This window comes from Pongo abelii, chromosome 4 (assembly GCF_028885655.2).
Source record: "Pongo abelii isolate AG06213 chromosome 4, NHGRI_mPonAbe1-v2.0_pri, whole genome shotgun sequence".
In the NCBI taxonomy this organism is placed as follows: Eukaryota; Metazoa; Chordata; class Mammalia; order Primates; family Hominidae; genus Pongo; species Pongo abelii.
In genome coordinates this window covers 124,518,723-124,543,579 of record NC_071989.2, presented here as the reverse complement: position 1 = coordinate 124,543,579, position 24,857 = coordinate 124,518,723, and the positions used below count along the sequence as shown (strand labels likewise).

Genomic DNA, 24,857 nt, shown 5'->3' with positions numbered 1-24,857 from the left:
ATTCATTAAAACAGGTTCCCTAAAGATATGGCTAAAGCAAGACTAGATCAGCCTAGTTGAAGACATATACTTAAAAGTAATATGACTACATTGCTTCAAGTATATTCACATGTTTCAATCATTCAAACTAGTTCCACCATTTTATTCTGTACTTAAACATTTTTAGTCTATCTATTTAATTCACTAATTCATCTGAAAACATGTGAAGAGTATTGTGCTTGGTATCACGAGGCTACAAAGATAAATAAGGCAGGGAATTTGCCTTCAAGGAGATTTCTATGAGAGAGGTGCTAAAACAGGTAGATTAGAATAAATGAATACTCTCCAAAGTAGAAAGTGATTAAATAGTATACGAAAGACACAGTTAAGTGCTAGGGGCTTCTGAGGGAGGGAGGTTGCTTCGAGCTATGGATGAGAGAGGACTTTGGAAAGGAAATTCTATCTGGGAAGGCAAGGCAGTGGGGATGCTGGTGAAGAAGGCATAGCGGATAGAGTGAAGAGCAGGAGGAAAGAGCGTCCTTTAGTGGGCATCATAGACTGTGTCTGGCCACTTAAGCACAATGTTTGTACAGTTGAGAAGACAAACTAAGGATTGAGACTTGATTCTGTAGGTGATACGGAGTCCCAAGTGTGTGATCAGAGGACTGACCAACCTGTGACAGTGGGAGTATGGGAGGTAGAGTTGACAATTGCAAACTCAAAGGACAGGAGGTCATACGAGGCTTTACTAGAGAGTTCTGAGTTAAAAGAAAAAAATGTATATTGTGAAAATATGAAATGTTTAGCTCTGCTCTGTCTGCCTTGATATTAACATATTCCACCAACCCATACCTGAGAGTAATCAAGGAGATTCTGGCAATATGCACAAAGTGATTTGCCAAATAAATGAGAATGGAAAGTGCCTTTGTGTTCATACTACTTAAAGTAGCATAGAAACAAAATAAATGAGTCTGGGGCCTTTCAGTGTGGACCCTTGGAAATGCTCACATTGGGTTATCATTAATGGTAAATGGCCCTGGAAAGATATGGCACATGAGTGGCATATGAGCAACAAAAAATAAAACAACACGGTGTGTGGGCTGTGGAAGATACAGCCAGTATGACCCCCATGATTGAACACCTGCTATGTTTTCTAATTTAATCTTCATATCAGTCCCGATGTATTATATTATTCATATTTTATAGATTAAAAAAGAAAACACTTAGGCTCAGAATAGTCCAAAAAACTTTAAAGAGGCAACCTTGCAAGCCAGGGGCAAGGCCTCAATTTGAATCCAGGCCCTTTTCACCCCAAAAGAAAGGCTGTGCAAAAGTCACACATTTGCCTAATGAACACCAACTCCCTGCCTTCTCACCACCTTGAATCCCTTATCTGTAAAATCAGGGGTGAGTTTGGGGGAAAAGGTAAGCAGGGACTAAGTCTGTCTACTTCACAGGTCCATTTTGAAGCTCAAATGTGGAAGAACCTTTCAATTCTGAAGCAAGAACTTTACTAACGTGTATGTTTTGAGGGAGGTATGGGGTGCTGTGGGAGCTGGGCAAAGTGCGGGCTCTTCCAAAAAGCAGCTGGGTAGTCCTCGGAATATACATTTAAGCGGGTGGTCACAGAGGTGGCTGAGAAAGAAGCCGGAAGAGTTAAGAACGAACGAACTCAGGCTCTGCAGCTTTGCCTATGGCCAAATCTGGGTCCCAACTTAGTGTGACTGGAACCCCCTTTCCCCCTTCTGGTTGGCTCTGAGGCTTTGGGCCATAACTCACCAGGTACAGTGAAGCCTGCAGAACCACCTCATGTTGCCCATCCAGTGTCCTCCCATCGCTGGCCTGGCCCCAGCCCTCTGGCCAGGTGCTGGAGCTGATAGCCCCAAGCCAAGGCCACCACCAGCAACACTGCCAAGGGATTTGGTCTGGGTCCATGAAGCTTGTCCTGCCACTGGGAGAGAAATGTATTAAAAATGTAGCCAAGAAGGCTTCCTTTCTCTGCTAGCAGAGGGGGCCTACGGCTCCCCACAGTCTGCATGATAAATCAGTGCAAAGAAACCAGCTTCAAGGCCATAAGGGACCCTTATTATCATAGGCCAAACACAGAGTCAGTGCTGCAGGATTTATTTTCTAGTTCATAAATCTCAGTTGATTAGAGCATGTCCTCACAGCATTGCAGAGCCTCTCCAGCAGAAGCTGTGCATGAAGCTACGGCTGTGGTTCCCAGGAGTCTAGGGCCAGCACAGAAGGTGCCACTTACCTAGTAAGCAAAACACTTTTGGTTTGAATTCCAAGTGTAAAGAAATACTGGGGGAGGGAAAGGAGGTTCTACCTAAACTACCCAGAAAATGGCCTCCTCTGTTTGGCTTGAGGAGGGAAGAGTTGCCCTTTGGGGCTTTGTGCCACCCACCAATGAAAACTAGAAATTTTTCCCGGGCTCCAGACCCCCAGCCGAGCTTTGATCAGGTGTGAATGGGTCCATGAACTTCCTGAAATTATTTGGGATGTGTCTGCTTCATGTGTATTGTGTCTGTACCAATGAGAATCCCTCTTGGGAACCTTATTAGTCCCCTGTTGGTCTCTACTGGGACCTTATAGGGCCTGTAGCTTTCTTTTATCTTGAGAGAATCATGATCCAAAAATAGTTACTAATTTGTGCTCCAGGAAGATAAACCTCCTCCATTTTTCCTTTCTGAGAAGCAGAACCCTATGCTCCCAGACAGCCATGAGCTGCTTTTGCCTGCCTGGAACATTAACTGCAGGCAGGTTCTATGGCATGACTCCCAAATTGGTGTTTAGCTTTTCAGAAATTGGCAGCGTTTTCTCCCTGACTCTTGCAAGGACACTTGACCTCACCCTTCCTGGCCTTTCTTCCTCATAAAGTCTGCTTCTAAAAGAGTGGAAACAGATACTCGGTTACCCCCTGGGGTAGGGGCCTTCTGGGGACAGAGTGCAACCTAGAAGGAGGCTCAGGAGGCTCTTTGCATTCTGTGTCCTGGGAATTGGAGGAGACGCTGCCTAGCCTCGGGAAAAGAATGTAACAGCTTGCACAGAGCTGAGTGTGCTACATAATCCTGTCTTAAAAGAAGGAATACCCCCTAGAGGTAAACAAGAACTATCAGAAGGCCTCAGAGCAGCCGCAGCCACCCTAGCCAGAAAAGACATGACAGCTGCAGAATTCTAAAGAGCTAGCTGAGAGCAGCATAGGATGCGTCCAGATGCAAAATATTTCCAGTGCAAAAAAAAAAAAAAAAAAAAAAAGAAAGCCAATGTCAGAAGCCATGGTGATTCAGTCAACAGAAGTGCCTCTCCTCCTGTCTCCCTCCTGAAGAGGTGTCCCAGGGGTCCTTGAAAGCTGGCAGTGCTCACTGGAGAGGCAGGGAGGGCTGAATGCCTCACTCCAATTAAAGCCTAAGGACCGACCACGCAGCGTCCCAGCTGTGCTGCTGCTCCACTTGGGAAAGCAAACCCGGACAAGCTCCGCCCTTCAGGAAAGCTTCAGGCCTACGTTGTTCTCGTGGAGCTCACGTGTAATAGGAAACGCTGTGGCGTCCAGATCCACTCTTCTCAGCAGCTCAGTGCATCTTCGCTGCTTCTTCAGAGGGAGAGGGGAGAGTGTGGAAAACCACGCTGCCCAGCAGTCCCCGGTCTCTTTTTAACGGTGTGCTCTGCTCCCAGTTCTGTTTCTAAAGAGGTTAGGGGTGGGGCAGCAGAGGGCACCTCCCACCCTGGAGGCCGCTTTTTTCTTCCCTGAAGTCCACTATGAGCTCCAGCAGGTATCAGAAGGGACTGGAGCAGGCAAGTGGGGATTGAAGCAAATGGACAGCAACTTCATGAGAGGATGCACATCCAGTGTCTTCAGGTCAGCTGACCTTTAAAGAGAAGCAGGAAATCTGTGTTTGTAAGTGAAATGTTCCATTTATAATGGTTGGCTCAGGTTTTAAAAGAGTAGTTTTGTAGGCAGGTGTCTCCTTTGTGCTCCCTCTGCTCTGTAGGGAGGTGCTCCTGCAGGCCCTGGTACAGTGACGCCTGCAGAACCACCTCATGTGGTTCTGCACACCCCAGCACACCCCAGCTAGTTCCGCTACCTCCTCGCCCATACCAGCAATGCCCGGGAGTCTCACCGGGCACAGACATGTAGAGCAGCCAGCTCCAGAGAGCCTTGTGGCTGAAGAAGAGATTTGCTCTTTCTGCAATATGTAGAATCCACAGATGTGAGAAATAATTTTGGCCCCTCCATAATCACCGTTTCTGGTCAAGAACAAGTTCCCATATCCTTGTCAGCTGTAGAATCTGAAACAAGGCGTGGTAAAATGACACCCACTTTTGCCTCACGTGGCCATGATGGAAGAATGATAGCCCTGAAGCATTCCGAGCTCCTCTCAAAATAAATAGTCATGACAGCTTCATCACTGCACGCTGAAATAATAGTTATTGGCCTTATTACAAAACCTCAGTATTCTCATGGCATCATACTCTGGCCATACCTCTGTGAAGTACCAGAGACATCCACTGTTTTCTTCATTTCATTGTATGGATTGAAACTGAGGAAGGAAAAGTTTGATACTGCTCAGAGCCCCCACCTGCCTTCAGGCTTAGGATTTGCATCTTGGGGGTCTCATCTTAATATCACTTCATGCTGCCTCCTCTATCCCCGCAGACTCTGCAGACATTTTTTTTCTGTCCTGTGGCAAAATGAGACGTTCTTTTCTCCTCTTCCCCTTCTTTCCTTCTTCTATTCATCCCTTCACAGGAAGTTAGAGCAAATATTCAAAGCCTTCAGTAAAGTTTTGCTCCTGAGAGGGAGTCAATATCCTCAAGGCTGTTTTGCTAGCAGATGACTTACTGTGAATAAGTGGAGCCCAAATCCTCTTACAGCAACATACACAGCATCTTCCTGGTGTGATACCTGGATACTCATGCCCCTCCACAATTCTTGGGGCCCCATGAGTACTCATAAATGGTGAACGGACAAACTTGCTTTCTGGCAATGGACCAACCATACCTATATCTCCTTCTAAGTATTACAAAGACAATCAAAGAATTACCCACTTTCATGTGATTCTTTATGAAGCATATGCAACGTGGAGCTGAACCAGATACCATTAGGAAGATCCTTTTAATCTCCCTTTAAATATCTTGCTCTCTGATTTACTAGGGTGTTGTATATGTTTTGCCAGAAAAAAAAAGGTAAAAAAATTCGTCATTGATAGTTACCTTCTATATTCTTATGTATTCCAGCTTTGCTTTTGAGCACAGAAATGTTGTTCATGGCCTTTCTTTCTCAACCAGTGAATTAGCCAGTCAGGTTAACAACTGATCATCTCGGCCTCAATCTCTAAAGGACATTTAGGAATATTAAAAATACTGTCCTTGCAAGTATTACTGCAAGATTTGTGATTGATCATGCAACATAGTGACTATACTTAATCATGATGTACGCTTGAAAATAGCCAAGATAGTAGATTTGAGGTGTTCTCACTACAAAAGAAATGTTAAATATGTGACATAATGCATATATTATTTAGCTCAATTTAGCTATTCTACAATGTATACATATTTTAAAACACTATATTGCATACCATAAATATATACAATTTTGTCAATTAAAAAATAAATAAAATGCAAAAAAAAACCCTTGGGTCCTTCTTCAATCAATGAAAAAACACATGTGAATGAACAAATTACATAAAATAATATTTAGCCAAACTGCTAAAATATATGATAGAGACAGCAAATTTTCCAGGAGCTCGAAGCGCAAAGGGAGAACAATGAGAGCTGGAAAAATCAGAGAAACTTCCTGGAAGAAGTGATATTTGATCTAGAACTTGAGAAATGGGAACAACTGAATTGGAAACTTAGGGGTAGTAATGACCTTGCTTTAATTGGCTGGGAAAAATGAAATTTCTGGTTGAGTTGAGATGAGAAAGCAAATGGAATCCAATAAACAACACAGAGAAAACTTTGGGTGAAACTATAGGGAAATCGCAGGCTTTTAAATTCAGCCCCTTTTTGTTAGAGTTTTACGAAAATTAGTCTGGTAGTAGTACTTGGACTGGATGCAGAACACACAGGCCAGAAGGGATAGCCAATGCTGAGTGCTAGACTGGGCAACTACTATAGACTGAATGTTATATCTCCCAAATTTCATGTTGAAATCCTAACCCCCAGTGTGATGGTATTAGGAGGTGGGACATTTAGGAGGTGATTAGGTCATGAGGGTGGTGTCCTCATGAATGGGATTGGTGCCCTTATAAAAGACACCCCAGAGAGCTGCTTCATCCCTTCCACCAAGGGAGAAGACAGCTGCCTATGAACCAGGGAGTGGGCCTTCACCAGACAGCAATCTGCCAGCACCTTCTTGGACTTCCCAGCCTCCAGAACGTGAGAATGTGTGTGTGTGTGTGTGTGTGTGTGTGTGTGTGTGTGTATACATATTTTTTTTTAAATCTATATACTTAACATTTAAAATAAATACATAAATATATATATTTCTACTGTTTATAAGCCACCTAGTATATGGCTTATAATTTAAACCATAGACCAGTCTATGGTCTGTAATAGCAGACTGAACAGACTAAGACAGCAACTGACATGTGTTAAGAATAAAGAGATCTTACAAATCTACAAGAAAATAATGAATACCCTCCTTGAAATGGACAATATTAAGCATGTTGCAGAAAAAAAATGAGAAAATGTGTAACTTCCTACACACACACAAAGAAAGTTAAAAAATACAAGTTGGCAAGATTAAATAAAAAGATAAAAGCCAATGCTAATTGGCAAAGGGGCACCATCATACACTGCTGGTAAGAGTACAAATTGATGCATGCTCTGTATTTGCTATCACGTGCAGACTTCAACCCAGCAGGTAAGTCTACCTTTCAGAACTTATCCTAAAGAAAGAATTAAGAGTCTGTACAAAGAATTTGTGCAAGGATATTCATTATATCAGCTTATCTTGGTCAAAAATTAAAATAAATTTTTAAATTTGGAGGCTGAGAGCAATGGATAAGAAATACGTTTATTGATATGGAAAGTTGTTTGCCATATTATCAAGTTTTTTTTAAAGGCATAGAGCATATCATAAAACAGTATGTGTTGTGTGATCCTATTTGCATACAAAAGCAAAGTGAGTAAATATACACATAAATATATATACACATACATAAACATACATTATATTTCTCTCTCCACATACATATAAATATGTATACACACATATATATGTATATCTACTCATGTATATATATAACTGAACACAGTCAAGTGTTGCTTGACAAGGGAGAAATGTTCTGAGAAATGCATTGTTAGGTGATTTCATTGTTGTGTTCATCATTGAGTGTACAGTTAACCCTTGAACATTGAAGGGGCTAGGGACTCCAATCCCCCATGAAAATACATATCTAAGTTTTGACTTCCCCAAAACCTTAGCTACTAATAGCCTACTGTTGACCAGAAGCCTTACCAATAACAATCAATTAATACATATGTTGTAGGTTACATGTATTATATACTGTATTCTTACAGCAAAGTAAACTAGAGAAAAGAAAATGTTATTAAGATAATCTTAAGAAAGAAGAAATGCATTCACAATTTGTTAAGTGGAAGTGGATTACCACATAGGTCTCCATCCTCATAGTCTTCACATAGATTAGGCCGAGGAGGGGGAGGAAGTGGGGATTGGTCTTGATGTCTCAGGGATGGCAGAGATGAAAGAGATGGAAGAGGTGGAGGAAGTGGAAAGGGAGGCAGGAGAGATTTATTGAAAAAAAAATCCATGTTTGTAAGTGGACATGAGCAGTTCAAACCCAAGTTGTTCAAAGGTCATCTATACTGACACAAACCTAGATGTACGGTCTACTACATACCTAGGCTATATGGTATAGCCCATTGCTCCCAGGCAACAAACCTACACAGCATGTTACCACACTGAATACCGTAGGCAGTTGTAACACAATGGTATGTATTTGTGTATTTAAACATATCTAAACATAGAAAAGGTATGGTAAAAATGCAGTATTATAATCTTATGGGATCACCCTGTTTATGCCATCTGTCACTGACCAAAATGTAATTATGTAGCACATGACTGTACACAGATGTCTACACACCTGATATTAACATTCTATATATCTAAGTAGTAGGATTATGAGTAATGTCTATTTCTTTCATGCTTATTTTACATGCTTATTAGAAAACTTCTTTCTATCATAAGCATTTTTAAAATTTAATTTAACACAGAAAAGCTCTGAATCTTCTGCCAGGAGCTCAAGGTAGTAGGGTAGGCAGGTTTGATGGCAATTCAGATATCAAATGATGATGCTACAGGATAAAGCAATTCTGAAAGAAGCACCCCAGTGTTTACAGTCTAGAACCCAGGGTTGGTGTGGCCTAGCAGGAAAAAGATAATCTGCTTCCTAAGACAAATTGCATTTCCCAGTGTGTGGTCCAAAGAGCAACACCTAGGGAGGGAAAGAGGAGAGAAAACAGAACTTTTAAGTGACAACCCTGAGGCCCAACAGAAAGACAGTGGCAACAGGGCATAAAATCCAGCACCAAAAGCATTAATAAAAGCTGCCATTTTCCATGCAACCCCTGGATATCTAAATCCTCCACATGGATATACAGCGTATCTGTGGATATCCATGTGGATATCTCTCCACATTTTTTTAAAGTTGAGAAACAAATTCACGTTACTGAAGAGATACATTTATTCTAGAATCTCCCTCAATGGAGCAGAAAGATTTCAATTTCTTTCAACAATTCAGCTCAACATGTTTTTTGAGTGTCGTCTGTACAGAGTTCTAAAAAGCAAAGTTCCCACCCCCTCCTAGAAATGGCAGTGTCAACAATGACAATATCGTACTCTTATGAAACATTTCTTATATCATTCACTCTTTACAGCAGCATTCTCATGTACAGTCATTCCTCAGTATCCATGGGGAATTGATTTCAAAACTGCCTGAGGATACCAAAATCCATGCATGCTCAAGTCCCTTATATAAAATGGTATAGTATTTGCATATAAACCACACACATCCTCCCATGTACTTTAAATCATCTCTAGATTACCTCTAATACTTAATACAATGTAAATGCAATGTAAACAATTATTATACTGTATTGTTCAGGGAATAATGACAAAGAAAAAAAGTCTTATATGTTCACTACAGATGCAACCATCCATTTTTAATAAATATTTTCAGCGCACAATTGGAACCCACAGATACCGGGTGGAAGGAGACCAACTGTAGTTATGGTGAACCATTATTATACCCATTCTACAGATGAGGAAATTGAAGTTTGGGGGGCTTGACTTAAATGTGCTGACTCTCTTCTCTCTAGGTAACTTACTGAAGCATTTTAAAAACAAAACTCACTTCAAAGACAGCCATTTAGTCCAAATATTCATTGCAATGTTTGATATTTAAGCAAAGGAAAGGGTGCAATCATGCAAATCTTATTTATCGTGCCTCATTACACAATCAAATTAAAGTTGGTGATACATTGAAGTGTGAGCCCCAGTGTTTTGTTTTGCTTTGTTTTGTTTTGTTTTGTTAATCCCACAATGGAGTTTCTGGTCTACTAATCAACCTTCAGCCTGGCCTTTCCGCCTCTGGAGTGCACACTCAGGAAAAAGGAAATACTCTCTGTTGGAGGAAGCCAACTTGGCCAGCTGACTTTGAATGACATGCAGTCTGAGCAGGCCCAGGATCTCTGCCCTTGTACCTCTCACTACCAGAATCCCAGTCCCTCCCAGAGCCTGTGTGTGCCCTTGGGAGGAAGAGAGGACACGAGCACGTTCCTCCCTCATTTCCCGTTCTCTCGGAAGGGCTGGCACTCACTTCCTCACAGCTCCTTTGCAGCGTCTTCCTCCTGCTTTGAAACACCCTGATGATTTTAAAACGCAGGCTACAGTCTTCCAAACTAGCCCACATCAGGGAGATCCCTTCTAACAGTGCAGGATGTGTTCTCAGCTTCCCTTGGTGCTGAAAAATCAACATGGGGGGACAAAAGACTCTGTTAGAGAGCAGAGATCCCCTCCTGGGGTGTGGTTGGGGTGCATAGCTGTGAACAGAAGGTGGATTCCAAGCTGGGAAGGGGGTCTGCATGGTTTGAAGGAGAGCATTAATAGAGCTGGGGGTTTTGCTTGTTTGTTTTGTTTGGGACTCCCTCAGATGTCTGTTTTATTTGTTCATTTTATTTTAGAAAAAGTGAATTTATATGTCTTTAGATTTAATTTAATTTTTTGAATAGGCAATGCACTTGCATAGTTGAAAAACCAAAATCATATAAAAATGAATACATAGAGAAATCTTGCTCACACGTGTGCCTTCAGCTCCTCATTCTCTCCTCTCCATTTTATTAATTTCTTATGTATCCTTCCATTTTGTTATATAATATACTTATTTTCTCCTTTTCTTATTGAACAGCCATTCTCAATGGGGGTAATATCACCCCCAAGATGGTGATAATTGGTTTCTGGAAGTGAAAAATTCTTACTCTTTTTATATATAAATCACAGATATACATTACACATATACTACATAAACAAATATGCATGGTATTAAAATTTCATGGGAGGGTGGGAATTAGGAAAAATGTCTTAAAATGGCTTCTTAGGGAAGTCATAATGATTTTTTAAAAGGTTGAGAAACACTGTTATAAAAAGCAGCACACAATATATGCTGTCCTGCACCTTGCTTTTTTCACTTTACTAGATATCCTAGAGATATTTCCGTATCAATTCATCCAGAGTTACCTCATTATTTTTTATAGCAGCATAGTAGTCCACTGTGTAGATGTACCATTACTTAAATAGTTCCTTATTAATGGGTACTCAGTTTGATTCTAATCTTTGACTATTATAATATCACAGTGAATAGCCTTTTACATACTCAATACATGCACAGGTATATCTGTAAATAGATCCCCAGAAGTGGGATTGCTAGATCCGGGGTAAATTCCTCTAAAATGCAGACAGACATTGCCAGAATCCCCTCTATTTTGCACTCCCAACTTTGTCTATCATCCAATAAATAAGAAACAGTTTAGTTACCTTTTACATGGCATTGTCTGGTTCCTCCTGAGGGTCATGTTAGTTGATGGGCTAGGGGGAAGGTGGTCATAGGGGTTCTGGGATCTTCTGTGGGGTGTGCTGTGAGCAGGATTTCTGCAGCCCTAAAGAAATGCAGGTGGGCCTTGGCTAGGCAGAGAGAGGGCCCTTTGTGACACTATCTCAGGCAAGGAAGGGGACCCCGGATCATGGATGAGGCGCTTTAGGCCATCACAGAGAGTATTACCTGGGAAGACCTCAGGCCATGATATGGGACTTGGCACCCCTCCCCCATAATATGGAGCCTCCAACTTGTGAGCTCCCAACACAATGCAACCTTGATTTCCAATGCCAGGGAGCAAAGGGCCTGGCGAGGGAGGTAATTACCACATGGAATATTCAGGCTGCCACACAGCTCAGTTGCTGACACAATTCCCTTCCCACTGTCCTCTGTCTGCCACAGCTGAGCAGGAAGAGAAGTCAGGTTGGCATCAGCCACACCTTGCCCTGAAACCTCGAGGGACACTGCCTTCTTGGATTGTACACACAGGCAATACCGCCACAGAAGCAGCCCCCTCCATGCAGCCCCACTTCCCCTGTGATCTGGGTGGCAATTAATTGCTAGCTGGAGAGACATTTGTGCTTAACACCTCAACTGGGTCTGCCAAGATATTATTTGCTCCTGAAGTTATTTAAAACAATGTAATCATATTTGTTTTCCACAGAAATCTGCTGTATTCAGAAGTTTGAAAGCAGACTAAAAGAAGCCTCTGGGCTGGCTCGCTGCTGCTTTGGGCTCTGTTTGGATTCCCTCGTAGAGACAGTCATCTCAGCATGAAGGGCACACATTTGCCTTTCCCTGGTGCTTATTAACTGAAGTCAAATACATCATAAAATAGAGAAATTTTATGCTGCATTACAATCATGTCCAGGCTATTGCCGGGCGGGATTCGGACTCATAATTTATTCAAGACTTCCTTTCCTTCCTTGTTTTCCAGTCGACTTCCTGAGTCCACGCTCTTTCCTGCATAGCTCTGTAAGCAACCCCAGACTCAAACCCTGCTCAAAGAATGCTTTTTGGTTGAATGAATGAATTTAAATAAATAAACAAACACCTGCCATAAACATGACTTCAGAGATGAAGTGGGCACGGTTCCTTCTCTCGCCTCCGCAGCTTCTTGGAGTGCAATAAAGCTTTGTGCCCTCAAGAAACATGATAGAGGTGTCAAACTACATAAATTGTGAATCATAAGTCACAGTTCCATTTGCTCTGCCACGGTGTAAAAATTGCAAATTTTTCATCAAGAAAGAAAAGAACTATGACTGCCCCTGTATAACTCAGCTCCATGACACCTCCATCACCCACATCCACCCAGAGCCGCACTCTGCCCCACAGACTGGACTGTCTGGGCCAGCACTTACATAGCTTGTCTTCTCTGGGTGCATGCCTTCTTTACCCTCCTTCAATTGATTGGTATTTCAAACAGGTTCCATTGTTCTTGTGTTCATGGTAGCAACAGTAGAAAAATATATGAAAATTGAAATCTCTTCTTTTTCTTCCTGGTAATTTTCTGTGATTATTCCTCTCCAACACTCCAACAACAGCATTCTCCCTTTCTCTCTCTCCCTCTGCACCCTACCCCTTTCCCTTCTTTTTCTATCAACACATTTTCTCCCACCTGCCCTAGAATTCCAGAGAGGTAGGACAGAAACCTGACCAGGCTTAAGAGAAACAACTAAGTCTTTTTACAAAATGATCCTCAGTACTTGTGTAGGGACGGCCCCAAAATGTGAGGCATCATACTATGTCTACGATGAAAATTCCATGGCTTCTCCAAGGCCTTTCCTAGATCTAAGGTGCTCCCATATCTTGAACTTCTACTTCCAGACTCCACCTCTGGCCTAACTGGCCAATCTCTACACAGTGAGCCAGGCAATATTGCCAGATGCCAACACTACTAGATAGGCTAAGCCCAGCAGTGATTTATTTATTACTGGGCTATAGCTAGAAGGTATGGTTTGGGCAATGGACTTAGTGGGCCAGGACTGGCTTTATGCCATCTCCACATAATGCCAGTGAGAGGGTATCAGTATTGCCTTTGTGCAGTGATAGCATGAGATGACATTCTGAGATGGAAAGTGCAGGACAGCTTTCCTGGTGGCCTTAGACCAACCCAGTTCTCCCTCTTTCTTGCTTGCAGTTATCAAGAATAACTACAGGCTGGGCATGGTGGCTCATGCTTGTAATCTCAGCATTTTGGGAGGCCAAGGCAAGCAGATCACCTGAGGTCGGGAGTTTGAGACCAGCCTGACCAACATGGAGAAACCCCATCTCTACTAAAAATACAAAAAATTAACCAGGCATGGTGGCGGGCCCCTGTAATCCCAGCTAGTCAGGAGGCTGAGGTAGGAGAATTGATTAAACTCAGGAGGCGGAGGTTGCAGTGAGCTGAGATCACACCATTGCACTCCAGCCTGGGCAACAAGAGCAAAACTCTGTCTCAAAAACAAAACAAAACAAAACAAAACAAAAAAAAGAAAAAGAAGAAGAACTACAGATGGTGCTGGGAGTGCAACATCCTGAAATAAGGGGGAGCTGGCCTGAACAGGCTGGGCTCTGTTCCATTACCCCCTAAAAACAGGATGACCTTCAGCATTTTCACCCGAGATACAAAACCCACTGTGGGCTGCTGTCCCAAGTCCCTCAGCTGCAATGCAAGTGGAGACTCCATTCCTCCCAGGCAGGACACCTGGAGCATTTCTGAGCCTTGGGGGACTGACTGGCAGTAAATCTTAGGCCCCTGTTGTGTCTTGCTGCCTATCTGTAAGTAATAAACTCACTTCATGTAACTTGTTGTTGTATTCAGTAGTGTTTTGACCTACTGAATACAGACAAGTTGGTAAGCAGTGCACAGTGAACCTGCTTCACAGGATGATCATCTGGTGTATTATATTTAAGACAATGTGGTCACAGTGTCATCTGAAATTTAAATTGGTTTTACCAAGTTCCCTGTACCTCAAAACTAATGGAGGAAAATTGGATTGACTTGTAAAATATAGAAGTCTTATTTATCATTTGGCTATCTACTTACTTATTTTATAAACATGTATCAACATGCAAGATGCTCTGTGGTAGAGCACAAAGATAGACAAGATGAGCCCCTACCATCTAGAAATTTAAAGAAGATCTAATAAGAATAATACTTAATATAGTAATAACCACAACTAACATTGCTGAGCACTGCCAGTCTCTGTTCTACATACTCAGCTTGGTTTTACTCATTTGATTTGCACAACAGTCCCATGTGGTAGTTACTGTTATTATCCCCATCTTGCAGATAAAGAAAGTGATGCACAATAAATGCCTAGGCCAGGGTGTGTACCCAGAAAGTTGCCTCCAGAATCCATATACTTGACCACTATACTCTGAAGCTAGATGTATCAGTCCATTTTCACACTGATAATAAAGACATAACCTGAGACTGGGTAATTTATTTAAAAAAAAAAAAAGTTGAATGGACTCACAGTTCCACATGGCTGGGGAGGCCTCATAATCCTGTTAGAAGGTGAAAGGCATGTCTTATATGGCAGCAGGCAAGAGACAATGAGAGCCAAGCAAAAGGGGAAACTCCTTATAAAACCATCAGATCTTGTGAGACTTATTCACTACCATGAGAACAGTATGAGGGATCTGTCCCCATGACTCAATCATCTCCCATTGGGTCCCTCATTCCAGTACATGAGGGAATTGTGGGAGCTACAATTCAAGATGAGATTTGGGTGGCAATACAGCTAACCATATCACTAGACAACCATTAACTGATGCAGAAATGAATGTGATATCTAAGACAGGCTAAAATAAATTGCTATAGCAGTCTACAGGAGAAGGTGATACTCTGTGGTGGGGGATGGAGGCATGGGGGTGTCAGGCAAGGCTTCAGGGAGAACATGGTATTTGTGTTCAACCTTAAGAATGAGTGGGTTTGGGAAACTGGAACTCTCAGATGAGCTTTCCAGGTAGAGATGATGTGGTCTTAGAAGTAACAAAGAAGCACACCACTTACAGGAACAGTAAAATGTCCAGCAAAAAGAGTTTTAGGGGAATTGTGAGCTAGGATTGAACATGTTTGGAGAGAGGGGATAATGTATTTATGTTATAAAATAAATCTTCCAAGCATGATAGGACTCATTTAGGTCTGATTCCCCCCACAGAGAAGCATATGCGTGGCAGGTTGTAAGAACATCTGCTTGGGGTGCTAGAACAAATGAGGGGGATTGGGGGCACCTGGCAATGGAGAATTAAACCCAAGTACTCACCTTTTTGCTGTGGCTTCAAAACCTTCCCAGGGAAACATAACTTTTTATTATCATAGTTAGAATAGACCCAAGCCTATGCCTCAAACTGGCTCAGTTCCCTTTTTAAGGTGAGGTGTCATGAAGTTGCAAAGACAAATAACTTGGTCTTACCAGATGGCTGGCTGTTCAAGCTGACAAGTCTATGGCCATGTCTCTAGCTGTGAGTTGCAGTGAACACATTCCCTGCTGGAGATGGCTAGCAGCTTTATCTCCTTAAGTTTCATGGCTTGTTCCTCTACTGAAAACACAATTCTTATAACAACGCGGACTCTGATGCTCAATTCAGGGCCGTTTCAGCCCCAGCATTGCAGACAGGGTGACATCACTTGTGCTGGCACCTCACAAGCCCGGACAACGTAGGTCAAGCAGCAATGCAACTCCAGGACCTGCCTGAGCCGAGCCTGCAGGTTTGGCCTGGCCAATGGTGGGAAGATACACACATGTGTTACAGTTTCAGTGGTCCTGAAACAGAGGAGGCCTGGTCAGAAAGTGCAGTGGGGGAAGGAGTGGGATAAATGAGGACGATCATCAGTCTCCTGGTTTACATGGGTTCTCAGTTGTTCATCTGAGTAAATATCAAACTTAGGTGAACAGATGGTAATAAGATAACATCAAATGCTTCCACTTCCTCTGGCTCTCCTTCCTTGTCCTCAAGAGTGTTCCAAGGGTTTTTTGTTTTGTTTTGCTCTTGTTTTTTAACAAAGGAAACTAGACAAAGCAAAGCATAGAACTCTTTGGCACACTATGTGTAAGGGAAAAGGGAGGTATATTGTCTTTGCAGAAGGGTAGCTGGCATTCTTCTGTTCTGCTTGGATCCGGGACTAAGGAAAGGAATCACTAGCAAACAGCAACAGGGTTTCAGTTTCTGGGCACAATACCATATCAGGCAAATTAATTGGCCTTCTGCTCTCAGCCGCAATCTATCGCCAGGCAGGGCATGACGACATGAAGGAGGCAGCATGCGCTGAGATGTGCATCTCATAATAAATTCTCCATCCTTGCTGAGAAAAATAAAGCATTTTCTTACATGTTCATTTGTCAGACATCTTGGGCATACTGAGGTGAGAGAGGAAAAAAATAACAGAACTCAAAATAGCACAGCATTGCGTGGGAAGGATGATAAAATTATGGCACTTTGAATGGTGACAGACATTGAGGTTTCATTTTATCGCTCTATAAAAGTGTGTTTTGGGAGGTTTGCTGTTTCTATTCCTCTTCTTTCTCCACGTCCCCATGTTTTCCTCACATGAATATGTACATTGTCGAATATTTTACTTCAATTTTGGATGTTTTTACCTCATCTCATCCCGCTTTAGATCCACGCAGCCTTGCTGCTCAGTGATGGCTGGGAGCCTTTACTCCTGCATGGCGTGAAAACATCCTCCAGCACTGCCTCTCAAAGGGCCACTCCTAAGGAAATGTTTGCCACCCCTCGCTGTCTCCTGGGCCACATCATTCAAAGACCAGGGGGGCTGCTGTCCCTTAAAAAGGCAAATACATCGCCAAATCTGGGAAATGAGATTCCCTGGTATTTCTTCCTATCACCAGTTCACAGGAGACAGGTAATAAATATCTGCTGAACTGAAAAGAAACTGCTATGTACATCTCTCACCTCCAGTCATGGCAATCTGAAGCCGCTTTTGCATCTTCGCCATCCCAATTTTGTGTTGAATAGGTTGCTTCTCCAGTTGTAGTCGTGTGCAGAAATCCTGCCACATTGATGTCAACCTCAATCCTAACCAGAACAGCCCAGGAATAACAGGGAGAGGTTGGTGCTTCAGTCCCTGACCCCTGAAATGGGGGATTTAAGGGTTCCCACTGCACTCATTCACATGTAAGCTCTCTTAGACAAGGCATGACATTGGAGTCTGCATATAAGGAGGACTCCACCAGTGTTAACTGCTATACTGATTGGATCTAACCCCTGAAGTGGGGGATTTAAGGATTCCCACTGTACTCATTTGCATGTAAGCTCTCTTAGACAAGGCGTGACGTTGGAGTCTGCACATAACAAGGATTCTACCAATGTTACCTGCTATACTAATTGGATCAGGCAAGGTTTCATCAGAGAAGCACAAGCACTGTGGATGATTAAGAATTAAGACTCTTGGCCAGGCGTGGTGGCTCACACCTGTAATCTCAGCACTTTGGGAGGCCAAGGTCGGTGGATCACAAGGCCAGGAGATCGAGACTAGCCTGGCCAACATGGTGTAACCCCATCTCTACTAAAAATACAAAAATTAGCTGGGCATGGTAGCACATGCCTGTAATCCCAGTTACTCCAGAGGTTGAGGCAGGAGAATTGCTTAAACCCGGGAGATGGAGGTTGCAGTGAGCCGAGATTGTGCCATTGCACTCCAGCTCTGGGTGACGGAGCAATACTGCATCTCAGGAAAAAAAAAAAAAAAAAGAATAAAGACTTAGCACTTGCAGGAGTCAGACCTTCTGCAATGGTAGTGGCAGACCATGCTGGTGATGCAGTCTATGCAGGCTGTTGCTTTTGCAGCTGGTATCTGAGAGTCTGCAGTCACTGTGGGTCAGCCAGCCAGTCAGTTGAGAAGGGAGTGAGATATGGGTGAGAACAAGGACAAACTGGAATTTGCAAGGATGAGCTAGGATTCCCACGACAGCGGGAACCCAGGGGGACAAGTTGAAACCTATTTCTGCCTCTTACCACCTCAATGCTATGGGTGACCTACAGGAGAACCTGGTGCCCACTGCCTCATAATGGCATACTCACCTGGCACAGGACTCAGAGAAGCTGAAAAAAGAAGACCCGGTGGGAGCTGGCAGACCTGCAGAAGCAGGTGCTGGCCTATAACACCTGCAGATCAGCACCCACATATGCTTGGTGCCCTGAACCCACATTCAGAGCTTAAGAACTATGGTTCTTACTTCACCCCCACCTTCCAAAATTTTATTCAAAATGTCTCATGTAGCCAGGGCTCATCAGGAACCGTGCAAAGCAGGAAATTCAGGGGACTGTAGCTTTAGTTTAGCTAGGTTCATACAGTACAAACCACCATAATACTTGTTGACTGTGACCTTCCCAGCTCTATGTCCCTCATCCTCATTTGCTGAAGAAATACTGACCTAAATATGATGCATTCATCAACACCCACTATGAGACTGTAAGGCCCCCAGAAGCAAGGAATTATGTGTGTTTTGCTCACTGCTGCATCCCTATGCCTAGAAGATTCTGCGTAAATTTTCGTTGAATAAGTCAATGCCAGAGATAATCAGAAGAAACTCTGACCTGTGCTCAAGTCTTCAGCCCATTCTGTCTGTTTTTACATAAGTCCCTGAATTAGCAAGCATTAACTGAGCATCTATTTTGAGTCAAACACTGGGCTGGATACTGAGAAGAATGCAAAGAGGCAGTAAAAGTCACTCATGCTCTGAAATTATAGTCAACTGGCTTAAGAGGTGACATCTAAATTCATCTAAAACTAATAAACACCACAGTGTTACATTTTGGTAAGTGGCAGGGAGTGCTAATAAATACTATAGGAATTCCAAAGAAGGAGAGATCCTTACAGGTGGCTTCAGGGAAGGCTTCCCAGAGGAGGTGAGAGTTCAGCCAATGCCAGAACATAGACGGAAAGAAGAGAGATAAAGAGGAAGACACTGGCAAAGGAGTAGAAGTCAGAGTTCAAAAGGCACACTGGGGGCAACAGGAAGGCCCTAACTCATCTGTTTTTGAAGCTTTGCACAGAGGATGAGAGGACAAAGTTGGGGTTCACAGAAAGGATGATACAAAGACTGACTGAGCTCTCCCAGCATTGTGAATGGAAAATGAGCTCCTGTTGATTTTCAATGATTCAAAATAGCTGACACTCACTTAATCATTTACAACATGCCAGTACTATTACATCCATCATGGAATCCCAAAGTCGCCACTAGAGAGTTATTATTATCCCCATTCATGGATGAGGCATCTGAGGCTTAGAAAGATGAAATGCCTTGCCTAAGGTCACCCAGCTCATAAGTGGCCAAACTGGGATTTGAATTAGTAACAGCCGGAATTCATGCCTGCGCCTGCAGCTCCATCCCTCAGCTCTCCACTGCAAAGAGACGAGCCTACTGTCAATGACCTGTTCCTCCCTAACTGCTTGAGGTCTGCCCAGTCAGGCCTGCAGTGCAAAATCCTACTGAGGGAGATGTCGCTGCAAATGCTAAGCAACCAATCAAATGTTAAACCCACGAGGCTTTCTGTCATTTAATTTCAGTTTTGAGTAGCAAAGAAAATATCCTAGAATTTAAACCAGCTAAATGATAAGAGAATTTTGCTGCCTAAAAAGGCGCTTTCTCTATGCAGGAGGGTGGATTGGGGAGAGAGCCTGTAGTATTTATTTGGAATAAGCACTTGGTCCCTTTTTGCTTTTTTTTTTTTTTTTTTTAATAGAGATTTCCCTTGTAGATTGCAAAGTTTTTTTGTGAGAAATGTGTTCCGTTTATAAGGTTGAAATGCACTCATCAATGCGGGTAATGAAATGTGCATGCACACTGAAATCATCACCTCAGTGTCCAGCCCGTGACTGCCCTCCTGACAGATCAGAGCCTCCTCCTGCCCCGTGCTGGGGAGCCCACCACCACTTCTGAGAACTGCTTCAGCGAGGAGAGGCCCGGCTGAGGCAATGAAGTCAGAATGGGAAAGGAGCTCAAGCTAGTAAATGTGTCAATTTATTTGGACTCCCTGCAATTTAGAAGCTGATTTCAAAGAAAAATTGCTTCAGGCTTCAGTCTCCTTCTGTCGTTGCCAACTGTGGCCCATTTTACAGCTGACTGACCACCATCTAAAAAGGGTCCCTGGTAGTCACGGCAGGCCTTGATCACTGCCTGTTTGCTGCCCCCGAGCAGAAGTCATAAGCATAATTACAGCTAATGGAGGCAGGTTGGGGCAGGCCATCCCCCCACGTCACCACCACCTGCTTCCCCAAGGACCAGGCCGTGGCCTGCACACACAGCTGTTTGTTGTGAATCCCAAGTCAACAGCTGACATGATTCATTAGAACTTCACACTCCTCCGCTGCAGTCTCCTCACACCTCACACTCAGCCCGGTCCACAGGCTTCCTGCTCCCTGTTTCCCCTCGCCCACCCTAGCCTGACACCATCTCTGAGGTTAATTATGCTGCCTCAAGGCCTCCACCCAGAAGGAAAATAAACAGTCTGATTTTGCCAGGAGTCAGTGGATAGGGGAGAGAGTGGCAAGAAGTCCACCCCATACACGCATAAATCACAGCATAGGCCTTTTTCTTTAGCAGCCTAAATCTGAGTATGTCTCATTTAAAATCCATCTCTCACCCACTGCCTGCCTGAGACTGCGGATAAGGGGTTATCATACTGCTCTGTGGCAATAAGGAACCCATTAATCTCAACCTAGTTTCCAGAAAGATTCTTTTTTTTTTCTGGTTCAGAAAGGGCAGTTATTTAAAAAGGGTTGTTTGGAGGACAAACCATTAATACGTTTTCCCCTCAAAAAACCCTTTAAGAACCTATTAACAGAGCCTCAGTTGTTCAGAGGGGCGATTCCTCCACATGGCCTATCTCAGGGCAATTGGGGGATGTTATTACGTCCGCTGAAAGAGAGCCTGTTCTGAGGGACCAGGCGATCTGCAGGAAGCCCCAGGATGGTGCTTCAGCCAGCGGGGTTATTCTAGGCCAGAAGCTCATGGAAGTGGACACCTGCAGGTGGGGCCCAGAGGACAAAGGGTGGTAGACTAGATGCCCTTTATCCTCCACTGTTCTCCAGCCCTGGGCTCCTTGCCTGCACTTGCTCTTTTTGTGAAGACAGAGGTCTAGACGAATGGAGATAACCTTTCCAGACCAATCCCCGCAACCTTTCGCCAGGACATTTGCATGCAATTCTTACGAAAGGTCACCCAGAAAACTCCGTGGTCAAACAGCATCCTTCCAAACAACAAATGTGACAATTAAAACAAAGCACCCTTCTCATCTGATGGCGTGGAAGCAGCTGGGTTTCAGTACAACTTGGCTGGCCTAGGCTTGTGGCATTTGTTACCTGAGGGAAACAATAGCAGCTCTGTAGGCATTTCTGCCTGAAAGGGCAGAAGGTGCATGCCTGCTTCTCAGGTTCAGGCCAACAAGAAAGGGGCATCAGGAGACTTTTCATCAAGGCTGCAAGGAAGTTTCACATCGTCCCAGAACCCAGTCACCCATTGTGTGTGTTTCTGTGTGTGTGCGCACGGACATACGTGATGAAGACATATTGTTTTGATTCCAGAGCAGGGCTTGACAGGGTATTTCTCTTTCATTCAATTCTGAAATTGCTAGATTGTCCATGGCCTTGTCCTAGAATTGAAAATGTATGCTGGACTATCGGAGTTATTTATGTATGTTGGACTGTTGTTTTTCTCCTTCTCCTAGGTTTTCCTATGGAACCAGGTCTTTTGTGGAAATGGTGGCTTATGGGTAGCTTATGGTTCTAAAAATACTCTCTAATGCCCATATATGCTGTCTATATTGACGGGTGTGTGGTGCCTGCTTGGATCCAACTTTAGGCAAAGGAAACCTGGCCCATGTAAAGCCCTTGCTGTTTAGGTGGTCTAATTTTGACCCATTCCTTTCCATCCACACCTCTCCCACACAGCTGATTGGATCAGGGATTGTAGACCTAACTCACAATGAACCAAATGAAAACTTTCAATGACCCGTGACACACACATTTAAAAACAAGCAAACAAAAAAAAAAAAAAAAAAAAAAAAGGAGGAGGATAAAGAACTGAACAAATTAAATTCCCTGTCATGTGAACCATTAATCAGAAAAGAATCTCCTATTGGCAAAAGTAAACCTAGAACTAAAGAGGCCAAAATTAAGGGTGAGCTGGAGCAGTGGGAAGCACAAGGAGTCAGTGGTGGCTGGGAGTGAGAGAGGGGATGTCATGCAGAGTGTAGGTGTTCCATCTTAATAGTGAGCACATGAGTGAAGGCCCTCTAGAATCTCTGGCCGTGGCTGCTAGAGCCCCTGCCCCCTGCTCCCTTGAATCCTTCTCTTCTAATTGCAGGTGACCCAGCTATACCTTGCTTTCTGTTCTAGGATTCCCAGGAGGCTCTGGCCTTTTTCATTGCTCCACATCCATCTCAACATGAATTCCCCTTTACTTAACCTAGCTTGAAAAGGCCTCTGTCCCTTCCCTGAAAACAAGCCTGGAAAAACAATAACAGACATCTTAAGGAGACTTGTTTCCCGGGGCCTAACAAGAAAAGAGTGATTACATTAAGAATACATTTAATTGTTGCTGTTCTATTTGATTAAAGGAAGGAAGACAAAAGCTCTGATTTATGAGACAATCACCGGGCACAGAGAGGAGGATACAGGGAGCTAGAGGCAGTGCCTTTCTACAGACTGAGGAACCCGATTGCCTGTGAGGGAGAAAGACAGGTGTCCGATCCCTCCCACTGGAACTGCTGTCCATATGGAAACTTGAGAAACTGAAGTAATGCCAGGCAGCTCGCAGGTCTCCTGGGCAGGGCCAGCAACACTGGGCACCACAGCAGACCCGGCCTGGGAAGAGGTCAAAATCCTTTTCTGCCTGATTCCGTCAGCCTCTCAGAACCTGACAAAAGATGAGATCATGCTGGAGAGTCAGGTAGATTCATATTCTAGGCTAGGTGTCAGTCTCTTAGGTGTTTTATCTTTTTCCTGTTTGATTTACAATGGACATGCCCTCGGCTAAGGAGAATGCACAGTATTTTTATAAATATCAAAAAGTCTATGTCATTAAATATTCTTTGCAACTTGTTTGAGGAGGCTGGTAGGACAAAGATTGAGCAGTCCATATACTGTGAAAAGACCTCAACTAATCAGAAGGATTTAACAAACCCATACCTCTCAATTAACCAGATATTTTACTTTCTACTTTTATAAACACAAAAAAATCAAATGACAAATAACTCAATTAAAAATGTCAAACTAGGTTATGACTTATAAGCTGCACACAGAGACCTCTAGGATGATGACCTTGAGGTATTGTGCACCTTGAATAATGTGAAAATGTTATGCTCATTAAACTCTACTTACTAAGGCACGGATGTGGCTGCACATTTTTGGAAAGATTTGCAACAAGAGAAGTTTCTGTTTTATTTTCATGGAAGCAGGGAACTGGATGTTTCAACGCCCACCTATGAGACACTAATCATTTTTTAAGCCTACACAACAGCCCGAACATCATATTCTCTTCTGAGAAGAGAGACTATGAGGATGGATTTGCCCAATGTCCCTGAGCTAGGCGAGAGCATCAAACACTCAAAGGCATGAGTGAGCCATTGGACAGACGCAACTGTTGGGATTTGGACAAGGGAGTTAAGAGACATGGGTTCAAGTCCCAGACCTGTCACTCAAGGAATGACCCTGGAAAAGCCCCCACATCTCAGTATCCTCCTCAGTTGTAAAATGGATAAAATGATCTGTCTCTAAAGATTAGCTCACTTCCAAAATGCTGTACCATGATTTGGAGAGAAAACTTAGAGGCTGCTTGTCTTAATGTTTAGCCCTGAATTCCAGGCAAGTTGTAGAAGTGGATGTATTTGACTGAATCCCATGTTCTGCATTACAATTTTGCCCTGTGGGGGAAACTGCACCTGACATCATATTCCTGCGTGGTTAGTTCTAGCTCACAAAGCTTTTCCTTTAGCCACAGAAAGAATTGAAGGTTCCACCCAGTCAGTCAGACTTGGCCTTTAAAAATATATTCTACCCACAGTGGGGACCCCCTGACCAGACTCGAAATTATACAGCCCCAAAATCATTTTCTATCTTTCAGACCCTTAATTCCAAGCCAAACAAACCCAGGAGTTCTTCCAAATCCATTTGGAGGTGAGGAAGTGGGAGGCTCCATTTGGGGAAATGATGAGGTTCTTCCTTCCTCTTGGGGCTGAGTGAGCTCCCTCTTCAGGACTCCCACGGCCTCAGAGGCCAAGGTTCAAGAGCCTGAGAAACAGGGCAGAATCAGGTTTCCCTTTAGACCACAGACCACAAGTACTCCATCCAGTGTAACAGGTACATGTAATGTAACGTTGTATTAGTCAGGGTGCTCTAGAGGGACAGAACTAGTAGGATATATATATGTACATGTATATATGTATCCATATATATACACTCGCACAGTCATAAATATATATATGATTTATATAAACATATATGATTATATATGATTTATGATATATATAAATATATATACATATGATTGCATGAGTGTATATATATATATGGGAGTTCATTAAGTAGTATTAACTCACATGATCACAAGGTCCCACAGTAGGCCATCTGCAAGCTAAGGAGCAAGGAAGCCAGTCCAAGACCCAAAGCTGAAGAATGTGGAGTCTGATGTTCAACGGCAGGAAGCAACCAGCCCAGGAGGAAGATGTAGGTGGAAGCCTAGGCCAGTCTAGCCTTTTCATGTTTTTCTGCCTGCTTATATCCTGGCCATGCTGACAGGTGGA

General features: G+C 43.3%; 1 protein-coding gene and 1 long non-coding RNA gene across 4 annotated transcripts in view; both read right to left on the bottom strand.

Annotated features, from left to right (window-relative positions):
* The window catches only part of COMMD10 (COMM domain containing 10), a 362,273-nt gene that overhangs the window by 47,509 nt on the left and 289,907 nt on the right, over positions 1–24,857 (bottom strand). The gene's annotated exons all lie outside the window — the stretch shown is intronic.
* Positions 1,762–13,559, bottom strand: LOC134761419 (uncharacterized). 3 transcript variants are annotated; one of them, XR_010140013.1, is made up of 4 exons: positions 11,042–13,559; positions 9,828–9,971; positions 5,197–5,317; positions 1,762–1,930 (listed from the first exon to the last, which is right to left on the bottom strand). It is a non-coding gene; the product is annotated as an uncharacterized LOC134761419 (long non-coding RNA). The 3 variants fall into 3 exon arrangements; XR_010140014.1 differs by lacking the exon at positions 5,197–5,317 and having other exon boundaries at positions 11,042–13,558; XR_010140012.1 differs by lacking the exons at positions 1,762–1,930; positions 5,197–5,317 and adding an exon at positions 8,190–8,444 and having other exon boundaries at positions 11,042–13,556.